Consider the following 13,374-nt stretch of genomic DNA (forward strand, 5'->3'; position numbering starts at 1 on the left):
AGCACTGTGCCAAATCAGTCCCTGGAGTTACTCCGCTGGCTTATGTAATGAGGGTCTTTACATCATTTACATAACAGAATGAGAACAGCATGAACTCAGTCCTTTGGATCATCTGGGTATGCCTTCCTCAGGTTTTCCTAATCATGGGTGGTCTCCACACACTGAGGTATTAGACCTCAACTTTAAACCACTGGAATGAGTATTCCTTTGCAGCTGCAAAAAAAAAAGCCACTTAGAAAACTATTACTACTTTTGCATGAAAGCTGTAACTCTTGCATAGTTTTTTGTCTTCAATACCTGGAGCTTTAAGAAAAGCGTAAAAAGTTTTACAGAATATGATCAGAGCTGCCAACCAAGACATTTAAGGATAAAAATACAGGTTTATTGAAAGCTAAGAAGTATTACTACTTTCTTTACTGGGATTTACTTTGAGTAAAACCAGGAGGTTTATGTGAAATGATTTTGATAGCTCTTTTTTCAGCTTGTGGGTAGCTGTAACTCATCTTCAAACACTGCTAACTCTACAACCCACAGAACTGGCAGGCTCGGTGGTGCGACAGTGTCAGCTGAATTATTTTGAAAACTAAATTTACTAAGGCTTTTTAAAAGCTACATTAAAACCACTTGCTGCCTTGGCAAAGGAAAATACTTTGGTTTTCAGAGATGCCTGGTTAACAAAACCCCTTTTGGCACTTCTGTAGTTAGTAATCACCAAAGTGCTCTCAGCTGCCTCCTCATCTTTAAAGCACTTGTGTTTCTGTGCGAATGGAAGCCATTTTATCCCATTTACAGATGACATATTCTTGCAGTGATAGTTTAAATGAATTTTGCTTATCTTGATCTTACAAGACAGCTACAGAAGAGGCAGGTTTTGAGAAATGTTGTGCATTCCTAGCTAGTGCCCTGACCATTTGGCTCTTCTTTGCTTAATATTCACACTTCCTTAATTTGAATACAGCCTTGCATTCAGGTATGATGCATCTGTGGTTCATTCTTTCTACATCAGTTAAATGAGATGAAATTAGGTTAAATCCTTATCATTCTCCACTGTGAATCCAAAGATTGTTGTTCCATTCCTTCGCCCCCTCAAATTAGATTCAAAAAGATACTTCTTTGTCTACATTGAGAGACATCAGCAAGAACCCCTCTTCAGATGACTGTAAAAAAGTAAGCTCAACACAATGGATAAAAATTGTTTCAAAATGAAGCGTAGAAGAATAGGGCTTTGAAAGTTGAGTGCTGAGGATCTTTGAGAGTTTAGGACTCTTGAAGAAACCTCGTGAAATTTTGAACTGCTGTGATAGGTCACTGCTGTCTGTTGAATTGTATTGACTTGTATTGTGTTGAATTGAGTTCCTCCAACACTCAATTGTACTTTTGTATTAAAACAATGTTTTCTTATTTTTATTGATGCTGGGAAACTTCTTTCGGTATGGCTCCTTCACACCGACATGCCTCTGAATTCTAGACTACTGGGTTCTTAAAAAATGTGGGTCAGTCTCTGCTCTCGTTTTGAAAGAAACGTCTGACTTTTAGATTCAAAACTGCTACGTGAATTCCAACAGAGCTGCAGCTCATTTCTGCAGGGCATATTCTGATCTTCAGGGATGTTTTTTTGATATATACTTATCATCATCATTGCTGCAGGAATACCAATCTGTACAAATGGAGGTCTCTTTCTTAGGAAAGTAAGAAACTTCTTTAATATAGAGCACTAGGATTTGGTTCAAGAGAGTTAGAAGTTGTGATTGTATATAATTGGTTCTCCAGTCCAGGAACCTGTTCTGAAAGTAGTAACTGGATTATCTTTTGGTTTACTGCATTTCTTAATTTACCACTGGCAAGGTGTGTAAGCAAATTTACACATCACATTGGATGTGATTTGATTAGGAGAATGGACAAGTCCTTAAGCACAGCCGTGCAGGCCTGCTTTTTGTTCCTTGGCTCTCTGCATTCAGGAAGTCTTTGGGTGGTCTCACAATTAGTTTCCCCCATTTCTGTCTAAAGCAAAATTGTGACTCCGTAAATTCCTGTTGGGAGCGTCTCAACAGCAGTATTCATCTGTCATCTTCTTGGCTGGTGGCGTGGTGGAAATCTACTGATACGTCCTTCCAAGAGCTGAGCTTTTGTGTTTTCTGTCCTCATAAAGCACTACTCTCTGCCAGCGCTGGTCGCTGGCACTCTGCTGCATCTGTCGTACCTTCTGTCATGCTCCTTGTGAGATGCTCTGTATAGACCCCTCTCTGTTACCAGACCCCAATTCAGTAATACTTTATTTTTAACAATATTCAGCTGTCTCTGCCTTCCTACTGACTGTCCAATTGTCATACCACTAAAAGCCATGGGAACAACTCAAGTGTGGACTGAACTAGGGAGTTCCCCCCAGACAAACTGGTTCTTATAAATAATGCTCATAGATCTGAACTGTAACTAACCTAAGAGATATGGTTATCAGCTACCAGATAATCTGATTTTTTTTTCACTCAGACTAAGTGGTTTAAGCCATCCCTTTTGCAAGTATGCCATATGGAAGAAAAGGGCATCCTCCCCACTGCAGGCTCTGAACGGGATATTCCTGCTGCCCCTGTTAGGTGAGAGGTCGTCCTCCTGTGGTCCTTGATCAGAATTCAACATCACATGAATGTACCTGTCTTTGCTCAAAAAACAGACTGTGTTTGTGGATGAGGGGACCAGGAGGTACTGGGCATGGGAATGGACCCCAGCTGGTGGGAAGACATGACCTCCCTAGTGCTCCTGGGGCTGATAATGCTAGGACCTGGCTACCTACCAGCTGTGTACCTTAGTCACAGCAGAGCCTCTTAAGAGATATGGTAACATCTACCCCCTCTAAGTGTTTTTCCAATATTACTCTCCCCTCATTTTCTGGAGGTATCTGTAGGAGATTTTGGCATGGCAGAAAGGTAACTCCCCTGCAGTGAACCGTAGTAACCTGAAGATTATTTTTTTCCACTTTCCCAATCTGGGATTGCTTTTTCCTGCCAACTGCTCAAGCACACCATGGATGAAGATTAATTTTCTGCACTAATTTAAACTGTGACAGCAGTACCATGGAAGTGTTCATCTAATTTGGTAAATAATGCCAGCTTCTGAGCTCAGAAGATAACCCAAAGTCAGCCACTTTGTTCTCTGGAGCAGGAGCAGCTCCTTTGTGTTCCTGGACAGCCAGGGGATTTCATTCTGTTTATTTTTAACTCTCACTGAAGCCAATCAATGGAAGTTTTATCTCCGGTCATGCTGCCAGTGGGGATAAAACGTAAAGCCGTAAATCTCTCTTCAAAGTGGGATTTAGATCCTTAGGTACTTTATCAAATCGCTGCAGTAGATCCTATCTGACATAGACTTAGCCACAACAGTTAATAAGTTACTTGTTTTTTTCAATGCAGATGATATCCTTCTGTGGACATGAGATCAGCTAAGTAGCCTGTAATTAATCTGTCAACACTTTTGTTTGCTCTCTGTTTCTCAAAGCAATAGGAAACCTATTTGAGAAGTGCAGGGTTAGGTCTTTCATTCTTGCTGGATAATTCCTCTGAGCAGAGGAAAAATATTCTTTGATAAGGTTGGAAAAACTATTCTTTGTGTTATTATGTGTGGAAGACGATTAGTTTGGCTACTGGAGCCAAACTACTGGAGCCTACCCTTAGACTCATGCCAATTAAACAGACTGAAATTGAGATGGCACCCAGAGACAGACAAACCATACACAAGATGATAGACCCTTTGGGAACTATGATTTCCAACTACTGAGCCAGTTTTGGGATGGTACATGTTAAGAGTAGAAGACAACTTGGAGAAGAATACTGCTTTAAAGATAACCTTCCATAATGTGGCATAAAAATCCTACAGACTTGGCAGTGTTCACCACGTAGCTGGTCTTGTGCGACAGTTTGTATGCACAACATTATTACTGAGCCACTAGATCAGAGACATCTTTCTCCAGTGAGTAGTAACCATGAGCATACTTTAAAGTGAGCAAACACCACAAATGAATACCCCTGGCGTGACTCACTCTCTGAGCCCTTCTCAGGGCCTCCAGTTGAGGCTAGGCAGAGGAGCTCTGACCTTCCTTAGTGGAAGCTGTCTGGGTAGACCTGCAAGAGGGAAAGCAGGTAAAATTGGAGGCAGAGAAGAGGAAGAAAAACCAGGAGCAGGACTACCCAGAGCTGGAGGTAAAGGAGGTGGTTAGTAACCACATGCGATAGTCTACATGAGACCTGGGAGTGTGGTTTAAATGCTGGATCTGTTTTTCTGCAGAATTGTGCTTGTAACATTCCCATAGCAATGTCTTTAACCTGAGAATCTTCTTGTGGATGCCAGCTTTCATGTCTTGCTAGTATGCATGTGCACTTCCTCCCCTGCTGTTTCTCTTTGCATTGCATAAAAGTATCATGACAGTCTGCATCTGCCAACAAAGAGCTATTCAGCTGCTCAGCTGAATGTTCTACCTCTAGTAGGTCCCATCCCATGTCAGTTGTTCTTCAGTCTTAGCAAAGAGAATGTTTTTCTTTTCTTTCCTTTCCTTTCCTTTTCCTTTTCCTTTCCTTTTCTTTTTTCTTTTCTTTTCTCCTCTCCTCTCCTCTCCTCTCCTCTCCTCTCCTCTCCTCTCCTCTCCTCTCCTCTCCTCTCCTCTCCTCCCCTCTCCTCCCCTTTCCCCTCCCCTCCCCTTCCCTCCCCTCCCCTTCCCTTTTCTTTCTTCTTAACTTTCCCACCTTATCATCTATACTCTGCTCTTTCTTCCACTGCTTCCTGATTTACGGAAGGATTTTGTCCTAAAATCAAGCATTTCCTGTGGTATGAATTGCTTCATACTGCCCGTTTGCTCTCTTGGCTTAGTGCTATTTGCTATCTTGTTATGTCTCACTTATTACTAGGTAGCTGCTGTCAGGAGCCAGCTGTGCTGTTTGGAACAGGCTGTTAACAGTGATAACTTGGAGCAAATACCCTCTTAAATTTAAAAAAAAGATTTCCAAAACATTTTCATTTGTCACTACAGTCATTAAATTTACTTACAAGTTAAATTAAAAGATCAAAATATACATTTTTATCTATTTTCCACAGTAGATTTTTATCTTAAACACAAAAACTGTATTTATGTTTGCAGCTCAAATACTGGGATTATTCTAATACATGAAATTCCTAAGAGATTTGCAATAGGAATAGACAAATCTGTTCTCAGTATTCATAATTAGATTAAAAGGAAGACATTAAATGGGGATGTGTAATTTAAATCTTCCAAATCTTTTTGGATTCACTAATTGGGAGTGTTGCAATGTGGGAAGAAACAGAATGTTTATAAATTTGCAGCATTTCTTTACAGACCCTTTTTTTCTAGCAGGGTTGATTCATTACCATCTGACAGCTGCTGTTTTGTGGGCTTCAGAAAACGAGTCAAAGTCTTCAGTATAATTCAAAGGATATGCATCAGTGCTGCAAAAGCCGATGACAACTTAAATCCCTGTTGCCAAGGATGTATGGGTGTTAAGCTGAGCCATGTGTGAATTTTTCAGGTCAGGCTCAAATTGTAGTTACACTGTGCAATGAAGGATGGGGGAAGCCTGAATTCACTCAGGCAGGTATTGCTCAAACATGGAAACACAGCAGGTTGCAAGAGGCAAAGTCTCTGCAGCAGTTAGCCTTGTTGTGGCTTTCTACCATATAGTTGGCCCAAGCTAGAAGCCCTGCCCTTCTGCAGAGTGGCTCTTCCCAAAGGCGGTCCTGCCTTCAGCTCCAGCACAAGCTCATCTGGTGTCTTTGCATCAAATCCCCTTGCACAGCGCAAGCCTGGCCTTTGCCAAGCGGAGGAGGAGCTCCTTACACATCCCAGTCCCTCCAGCCATGAGCCTCACTGCTGAAACTTACCCAACACCACAAACTAGGCAGATGCAGAGAGAACGTCAGCCATCAGTTGGATGGAGGGAGCTGCTGCAGCTGGTGGTTCAGTAGGTGGCATTGTTCTCTTGGATATAGCGTGAAAGTGATGCGCAACTCCAGGGAGGAGCACCCTGCTGCGGTTGTTTTGCTAAGGATGTGACAATAATGGGGAGGTCTGGCTTCCTGTGGTTATTGATGGCTTCTGGGGATTTCTGAGCCATTCTTTCATCCTAATTTCAATTCACTTTAGTGGCTCCCGTAGAGCAACTGTGCTATTCCCAAGCATCCCTCAGGGCTTTTTGTGGACTGTTGGCTGCGGTCTGTCCCATACTGCAGAGCACTTGTGGTTTTGGTCCTCTGTCTTATGAGAAGTGAGTAAAGTAAGGTCTGAGTTGAATGAACTCTGACACTCAGCTTCAGAAAGAACAAGGCTGAGTGGGTGTTGATCATAGAATCATAGAATAGTTAGGGTTGGAAAGGACCTTAAGATCATCTAGTTCCAACCCCCCTGGCATGAGCAGGGACACCTCACACTAAACCATGCCACCCAAGGCCTCATCCAACCTGGCCTTGAACACCGCCAAGGATGGAGCATTCACAACCCAATTTAGAAGATCTTCAAAAGTGGGAGTTTCTGGTTGACAAGTGCTTTACAGATGTGTTTTACTAACATTAACAGATTTTTATATAAATATAAGACTTTTCCTTCAAGCTGTCAGTTCATCACTTTTTGTTACACTTGTCCTGTGTAGTTTTAACACACTAATAATTTGGTTGTAAACAAAGGCATTCAGCATTCACTATGAAATGCCTAAATACATTGTGCAAAAAAACCTGTGCCATTTTATATGGCAGTATTATGCCCTACTTTTTAATAGTGATACCAAAGGAATGTGTTTGTTTGTTTAAAAATAAAAATTAGTTGAAAAATCTATATGGAAGACAGAAGTAGAGATTGATCATCTTAAAATCCCAGATCTTACTGCTCCCAAATGTTATAATGAGACTTCAAAATCTATCATCAAACTTTACAACTGGCCCATAATCTCTGGTGTGGGTCACCCAATGTCCTTAGGCATGTAGATAGGGAAGAACAGTGCATTTGGTGATATGAAGATAAGACAGAAGGCTTTAGAGCAATATCTGTAATGCAAGCATGGCTGTGATAACCACACTTTAGGGGAGATAACCATTCCTATTAAACCATTTGGCTGTTCTGTGTGAGCTGTTCCTAGGAGCTTGTGTTGTTTATTCTTTTGTGGGATACACAATGTAATCATAAGAGGAGATGAGGTTAGAAAAAGATGCAGGTTAGTAATTAAAAAGCCTGTTGGAAGATTAGTGCTCTGACACAGTCTCTGCACTCAGGATAACACATGACCTGTTTGTTACACAAAGGATACTTCAGGTCTTCAGTACAGATGACATGCAGGCAAGTACCCCCTGCATGTGCTCATCCAGAAAACTGTCATTTTGAGAAAAAGTAAGGAAAAATTGAAAAGATAAGTATGTTCTGTCCATACAAAATCATGATGTGCAACTAGAGATGCAGCAGTAGAGGGCTGGCCAAGATGTAGGAAAGACTTATGCGGCCTGAGGTGGACTATCCCTCCATGCCTTTGAAGGGAGAAAGTAATTACACCATTATTCTGCATGACTTTTATGAGGTTGCACATGATGGAAAAATACAATAGCTTCCTGAATCCAATTTTCTTCCCACGCAAGGGTAATCACAATCTGTCCCTAAATATTGCTGTGTCGTACTAATATATACATTTATTCCTGTATCTGGAGTGCTGAAAACATTGTGCTGCTTTGTTACAGAAATCCATAAACTCTTGTAAAGTTTCTTAAATAGTGTTTTGGAGAGCTGGTGGCTTGGAAGCTTGGCAGCTTGGTCAAAGGAAAATAAAACATACCAACTCTAACTTTGCACAGATGGTTTTGCAGCATTGAGGCCTACTTTGCTGAATGGGGTGATAAATTATCTCAGAGTTATTCTGCTTCCAGTTACTCCATCTGTAATCATTCTAGTGTGGTTTCAAAAGGAAATGCATGCATATAAACATGAAAATACTTCCTGTCCACATTGAGGGGAAGGTTTCTTGGGATTTATTTGACAGACAACATATCATGAAACCCTTAAATTGTAAGCAACTAGCACATTTTGGACAAACTTTTCAAGCAAAAGCGTATGTGCTTAAAGCAAAGTAAAACATTTCTCATTTCAGATGAAAGATGATTTGGCTCAGATATGAAGCTTTGGCTCTATACCCAGGGCTTTTTCATCTGGGGACAGGGAAAGGAGAAAAAGAAAGATGGGAAAGGTATTTTGTAAACATTTCTCTCTGATTTTCTCAGAAACAGTTGCTTTGACTGGACTCATTTGACCAGAGCAGCCATTTACATTGTAAACAGCCACCCCTGAAGCATATATTTATAAGCACTTATTTATAAGAATTGCTTCTAAAGGGCACTTGATCTCATCTGGAAGAACATCTAATACTTGCTGCCCTCCTGAGCAATGAAGGAAGCTTCATCCAAGTGGAGGTCATCTCCCTTCCCAGCACCCTCCTGACTGTGATACTTCTTCACATGCCTGGTCTTGGAGCTCTCTCTTCAGCCCGGACCCAAAACTGTTTCTTTGTATGAAGAAATTAACTGCGAAATACACTACAGAGGAGCAAGGATCTTTAGTGGAATGAAAGAGGGGCAGAATAAAAGAGAACATGATAGAGGTCTTTAAAGTCATGAGTGGCAGAGGAAGTAAAGGAGGAACAACTGCTCACCATCCTAGCAGAAGAACCAGGGTAGATTCAATGAAATAGCTAGTGGCAGGTTTCATAGCAAACCAAAGAAGGTATTTCTTCATGTAACACCTAGATTAGCTGTGGGACTGCTTACCGCAGGACACTGCAGGTGCTGAAAGTCAACATGCATTCAAATGCAGGCTGGGAAAATCAGTGGAAGAAAAATTCCTGTAAGACATGACCACTGATTCAGCAAGTCCGTGACATCCAAATTGCTAACAGTTTGAAGAATATTCTGGGCATGTCGTGACTGTATATGTTTGTACTGCTCCTCCTTAATTTCTTTCATTGTTCTGGCTTACACTTCTCTTTCTCATCATCCTTCACTAATTGCTGTGATCTGGATGGACCTTTCACCTGATCCAGTAGAGCTGTCCCTGCATGCAAGTGGTTTAGCTGCAGTGTGATGAAAGCTAATCGCTACTTCTTTCTTCAGTGCTTATCTTGTTTGCAACATTTGAGTGCTTCTCACCACAGAATAATAATACTAGTATTAGTAGTAGTAATAACAATACTGCTACTACTACTAATAGTTTCTTCACTACTAGGAAAAAGCTCTTTCTTCTCCTGAGGCCTGTCAGTCTTCTCATACAGTCAGTTTAAAGTGTGTCTTCATGTTAAGGGGTTAAAGAGAAAACTGAATTCTAATGGATTTAGTTTTAATACTTCCTAACTGTTTCAGTCAATCTCTCCCGTTGAATGTACGTGATCTACTGTTCTTCAGGGCCAAATATTACCTACTTTTCTGAAGTTATCTCGGAGATGACCAGATCAGATGACCCAAAGGTGCAGTTTGCACCTCCATTTTATGAACTGAATTTTTAAAGTATTAAATATTAAAGGTAGTGGAAGACCTTGGGTGAGTCACTTCTGAGTCATCTGAAAAGCCTTTGGGCTGGAAAACTCTTGGGCACGCATTATAGAAAAAGCACATTTCTCCAGAAACTCTGAATAAACGTGATTTCTTCCCACTCTACATACAGAAAAGTTAGAGACTTTAGAAGAATGTGCCTCAATAAAACCAGTATATATAGTAACTTCCAGAAAATTTGGTACAGGAAATAGAACATGGCGTACATTAATAAGCTTATTTCTTTTCACATAAAATACAAAATTAATTATGTAATCAGTGAGTCCAGTGCTCTTTGTTATACATACTACTGAAGGAAATAGCTGCCACCTGGTGCCTTGGTTCTCCAGCACAGAGCTGTGCTGAGATCTGGATTTCTGAACATTTTAGTCAAAAAACACACTTTAACTTTACATCTTCCTCTGTAATGTCAGAGTTCTCACAAGAAAACCACATTGTCAAACTTGACAGGGAAACGTTGCAAAGACAGGATTACTCTCAGCCTTTCCTGCATACAGAGTGAAGCCATCAGCCAGCGATAGTTGTTTATGCACACAGAAATCTTCTGTTTTCCCCAGGTGATCTCCATAATATTTGCACAGTCAAGAACCCAACAGAACACGAGGGCTGTTGGGACTATTTTGAACTGGACAGGTGGTCACACCAGCAGCCTTCCCTCCAGAGCTGTCTGTAGGCTCACTGCTCGCTTCACTGCAGCTGAGCTGGATTAGGTTGCAGTTAATGGCTCCTCAAAGCAAAGAAGCTGTGGGAGGAAATTCCACTCCTCTTGGCTGTGTGAATGACATGAGAGCAAGGAAGTAAACATGAAATTAGTAAATGTGATTGTGCACCATTACATGCTTTCCAAAATGGTATTGGATTGGTACAAGTCGGTTGGTCTCATGGAATCACTGAGGTGAAATGAACCCAGAGTAGAGGACTGGTGCAGCTAAGCATGTGGTGTTTAAAACCTCATCTTTCAATTGTGTTGTCTCTGAACCTGGTGCATCAGCGCTGTGCTGCACCAAGGAGAAAATTCTTCCTGAATTAGAAGAAGAAAGGCATGTGGTGACTCCTTCAGCCTGCAGCTGTGCCAGCATTCGTCCCATCACCAGGCCGGGGGCTGCATGTGGGACGGAGGCTCCTGGATGGGGAAATAGCTGTGGTTCCGCACTTTTACCTGTGAAACAGTCCAGCACTGGCTTTAGCATGCTCTCACCATCTGCTTACCACTATTCACTCTGTGGTTACTCTCTCTCCCTTTTTAAGTAAACAGAGTGTAAGGCCTGAACCCACTGACACTTTGTATGTGAGCTGTGTGAAAGAAAAGGCTCCTTTTGCCCTCTCTCCCTTTCCTCCCCATGTATTCGCATTGGCATCCCATAAAGATTCCTGGTAGGGGTTTGGGTGTCTGCAATGCAAAGATCACTTCTGCAGAGGAATGATGTGTAATGCATACATAGCTGTGGTGAAGAGGTTGGGGCAAACATTTCCAGGCATAGGCTGAAACTTCTGCAAATATATATTTAGTTCATAAGTATTTCCACGATTTAGTCCCTGTCTCATACAGTCATAGGAAAGTTTCATCCAAGAGAGCTTTAAATCTGTCTTAAGGTTTCCCAACACCTTTTAAGATGCTTCAAATAACATATCCGATTCACAAATAGGAGATCTTCCTAAACACAAAGTCAAGCACTTTGACAAAACTCGAAAGGTCAGTGACAGGACCTGTATTAAATTGCAGTGGTGATGACCCTAATTCCTCTCAACTACTCATGGTCACCTGTCCCTGTCTATATACTGTGTATTGACGCAGCAAGAAGTCCTTCAGCGTAAAGGACTAGAGTTTTATTGAAAAGCTAAAGTTTGAGAAAGCATCCCGAACACTCACTACAACAATCCACACCTTCCATAGACATTTTGAATCTGTAGCTTTTTTGGCATTATCAAATGCGTTTCTGTTCTAGAAGGTGTGAGAGGAAAGTATGCTAGAGCTGTCTAGCAGCGTTTGTTTCTAACGAGACATCAGCAAGGTGTTTTGCCATGGGGACATATAGCTGCCAGACAAAATGCTGTTCAAACTCAAAGCTGCTATGTGACAACTACTGTTCTACACAGTGAAGAATACAAATGGCTGTGGAAAGAAGTGATCCAAAGCTCTCCGGTGACACAGGAAGATTTCTGTTGAGTTCAGTGAGTTTTGGATGAGACTATCAAGAATGTAGAAATAATCAATTAATCAAATATTGAAATTTACTCATACAGGACTAAGCACATTTTCTTTACAAATGTCCTAGATACCAAACAGATCTAAGAGTTTGAGTTCAAACAGCAATAATGGCAGCAATATGAGGAAACTTGTACGTAAGCTGAAGAAAGAAAATTTTCTACTGGAAGTTCAGGTAAATATGGAATCAGCTGCAAAGGTATAGAGTGACTATTAAAAGTCAATCCCCCTCGAGAAAAAAACACCTTTGGGCCAAGATTAATTTCAGACTGTTTGCATGTACAAATATTTGCCTGTGTTTCTTCTTAGGCATATTTCTAAGCAATGTTTTTAAAAACTTGTTCTCCAAAACTGGATTAACCAGGATGTAGAAAATAAATGACAAATGCTTATATTAACTGAATATGTTATAGCTTTTGGCAAACCTGCATGGTAATTATTTCTTCCAGAGAAGGTCATCATGTATCATGTGGTTTATAATAGAGAGATGCTTATGTAATACAATTATTCAAACCACTTGGATGACAACAGCTAAGTCAGGACCAGGATTCCTCCTGGGTCAGTTCTGGATTATTTCTGTGTATTATACAACAAGACTGCTTAGCACAAAATGCTTAAATGGTATTGGGAGCAAAGCCCAGCACCCAGGACTCCCTGTCCCACTTAAGCACCTAACCTGTCCATGGGGCTGCATAGTCACACTTTTCCTATTTTCTTTCTTGCACACTTGGCTTCACTGTGACAACGGGAAGGTGGAAAATGGTTCTTCCAACCTGACTGAAAACCTTGTGTCTGGAGCATTCATATGGCAAGAGCTGTGGGTTGAACCCTCTTGGTTTGGGAGCCCCTACAGCTCTGACCTCAAGAGTCTCTGTGCAATGCTTTTATCACCAAACAACTAGTCATGTCAGCTCCTCCATTGGCTGCGTATTAAAGGATGATGTTAAAATGCTACATGGTTCTTAAATACAATTATAGGGGTTGTGAAAGAAGTCAGGAGCTTCTGTCCTTTCGATTTTAGGCATCTTGTAGTCCTGAGCCCTGCAACCATCTAATCTTCCAAACTTGCTTGCTGGTCTACTGATAAAAAGGCAGAATGTCTTTTCGCAGGGATCACTGAGTTCCAAAAATGGGGGTCCTTCATACCTATGTTTTGTAGTAACTTGCCAGTGACAATCTCAAACACACTGTAAACATTAGTCCCAGAGCATCCAGGGGAACTAACATGCAGTTTTCCCAATTCACAACAAACAAGCAAATGTAGTGCCTAGGAAGCAAAATGCATCAGTTGCCCTAGTGGATGTTGTACCTTGGGGATACCATGGACCTAAAATATGCATATTTTTGTTCTTGATGAATTATTTTAGACTGCATCCATTCTAATTAGGTTCTTATATAAGACTGAGTAGTGAGTTTCGTTTTATTCTTCCAGTTCCTGAATTCACCCTTCGGCTCAGTGACTGGCTTCCATTTTATGTGTCTGGAGAGCATAACATACTGCCTGAGTAACTGTGCTCTTTTATGTCCCAGGCATTTACCTGCCTCCATTAAACCATGCTGAGATTTAAAATTAAAACAAAAGAAGAGAAAACCAC

General features: G+C 41.1%; 1 protein-coding gene across 1 annotated transcript in view; it reads left to right on the forward strand.

Annotated features, from left to right (window-relative positions):
- Nucleotides 1–13,374, forward strand: part of LAPTM4B (lysosomal protein transmembrane 4 beta) — a 59,774-nt gene that overhangs the window by 42,694 nt on the left and 3,706 nt on the right. The window lies entirely within an intron of this gene.

This window comes from Psittacula echo, assembly GCF_963264785.1.
Source record: "Psittacula echo genome assembly, chromosome: 2".
Classification (NCBI taxonomy): domain Eukaryota; kingdom Metazoa; phylum Chordata; class Aves; order Psittaciformes; family Psittacidae; genus Psittacula; species Psittacula echo.